At 39.0% G+C, this 2,494-nt stretch overlaps 1 pseudogene; it reads right to left on the reverse strand.

Moving 5' to 3' along the window:
* Positions 1–1,223: 1,223 nt before the first annotated feature.
* Positions 1,224–2,167, reverse strand: LOC118807709 (annotated as a pseudogene).
* Positions 2,168–2,494: the final 327 nt, after the last annotated feature.

A 2,494-nucleotide genomic window follows, 5' to 3' on the forward strand; every position in this document is an offset into this window, starting at 1 on the left:
CAATACAGTCTATGGTCTAATCCTAGCAGTGAAAGAGTTGCTTATTAGAGTATGCTGGCCAAAGAGGGTAAAAAAATAAGCTAAAATTTAAGCTTATATTTGTTGGTCAAAATCATGATCACTACTACTTCTACCTCTATGAATACCCAGGTCACTTTTTTAATGTGGAGTCATGAACACTGACCTTAGCTGAGGCTACAGAGACCTGGAGTTCATTGGAAGTTCTCCTGAAAATTTTAGTGATGTCCTGGATAATTCGGTTCTGGTGCAACTCCTGGGAAGATTTCCCAGTGTTCCTAGGATTTTCAATTTGTAGATAATGGCTCTCACTATGGTTCAGGAATGGCCAACAAATTTAGAAATGGTTTTGTAACCCTGATGGCCTATTGTGATTATAAAAACATAGACTACATCCTTCTGACGTTAAACTTAAATATGAGTCAGGGTAACATTGAGCAGGGCTGGCTGCATGCAGGCTGAATCGCATCAATTAAAATTGGCAAATTGGTAGCTTGAGTAAGTAAGCGTCAGTTACTTTTTCACATAGGTGGTTTGCATTAAATAAATGATATAATTAACAGCATTCACTGTGACAAATAGGCAGTAGCAGAGACATTCAGGATGGGCAAATCCTTTTTCAAGGCACTGTACTACTGGCATTTTGAATAGACAGCACTGTGTACATTAATGTGATGCAACAGAACACACAAGTCATGCCATCATATTTTACAGTGAAAATCAATGTCTTCGCAACAAAACCTTCTACACAAGACGTTAGGCATCATCACCCACTGACTAAAAGTGGTTTGCTGTATTTAAATTATAAATATGCATTTCATTAGCTTCATACTTAATGATAATTGTTTGTATGTTTATTTTACATGTACATACCCAAGACACAAAATTGACTTCATTAAAAACAGCACTGGAAAATAAGCACCATGTAGCACATTCCTGTGTTAAAAATGTCTGTTAGGTACAGCTGGATTCATGCATTGGAAAAACTGAAGCGTTGTATTTATTGTTGCTAGAGTTATTACAGACTAGTATTTCACGTCTCCTCCACTAACTAGGTAACCCTTCATTAATTCAGCAACATCACTCAGCTAAATCCTCTAAAACGTATACACAAGGCATACAAAATCTCTTTTCTTTACAGTTTGCTCCTTTTAAAATGTTCCTAATTAAGAAGGCAACTGTGACAATTTAGTGTGGCAGATCAGTTAAGAGGCTTGTGTTTTTCTTGTATTCCTTTCTTTCAGCATAATACACAACAGGTGCTTTTTCAGGTATGCACAGAACATCTGATCCCTCAAACCATATACAATAGGACTTAGAAACCTGGGCAAAATCTGGACAAAGATGTAAGTTGTGAATCTTTCTCATTTAAAAGCATGGGGAAGAGAGCAATGAACATGTTCTCGATTAGTGGGCCAATGTACGTAAACATGCACAGCAGGAGCTGCAGGCCATGTAGAAGGATGGTATTGCGGGCCTTCCGGGCATCTGCACCGGTGGCCTTGGCAGCAAACATGATCCTGAAGTAGGTGTAGAACAAAGTGAGCCATATGAAGGACAGATAGACCAGGTATGAGATGTTTCTCTTCTCCACCAGGTATGGATGGCGGAACACATAGTCTCGACTGCAGGAGATGGTAGAAAGAAAGAATGATAAAGGCTCAGTGGCTAACAGAAAGAGCAGATCAGGAAGAATGGTGATGGCACCCAAGACCCAGATTAGTCCAATTAGGATGTATGTCCTGCGTACAGTGCAAATCTGCATGTGGCGTAATGGGTTACAGATAGCAATGTAGCGCTCCACAGCCATGCCGGCCAGATTTAGTGGAGTGTTAAGGGTGGTGAACACTGCAGTTACTATAAGGAGGCAACAGAGAGAGACATTGATTGTATAAAAGATGTAGGAAATGACATTAAGCAACACCGTAATGGTCAGCTGGATCATGTCGTTGATGACCATATGGATGAAGAGGATATATCGAGGATTTCCATTGAAGATCTCATGCTTGAAGAAGGTCTGGACAAGTGTGCCATTAATGTAGTTGATGGAGAAGTACAAAGCCACAACGATCACATTCTTGGTCACAGCTATTGTGTACGAGTCCTTCATTTTAGATTGTGTGAAGTTTCTGTACGTTGAGAAGTTCATTATTTACTTCTTTTAGCTCCACAGACTGTCTTTGTCGGATGAGGCTGTTAAACAGTGGAAAAGAACAATATTTAACATTATCCTATATTATGGCATATTCTATTAAAGTCAGTTGTTTTGGTTCATTTTCACTGGCTTTTAATAAGAGAAAAAGACTGGTTGCAGTATATTTATCACCAGGAAAGTTATAGACAATTGTTAGACAATGAACAAATTATCAGGTATTTTGAAGCTTGATTGTCCTCACCTCCTATAAAGGGAAACGTATCTATGTCAGTGTTTATATTAAAGCTGAGGGTCAGCCCCCTTACTTGATTCTGGAGAAAT

Source organism: Colossoma macropomum, unplaced genomic scaffold, assembly GCF_904425465.1.
Source record: "Colossoma macropomum unplaced genomic scaffold, Colossoma_macropomum, whole genome shotgun sequence".
Lineage (NCBI taxonomy): Eukaryota > Metazoa > Chordata > Actinopteri > Characiformes > Serrasalmidae > Colossoma > Colossoma macropomum.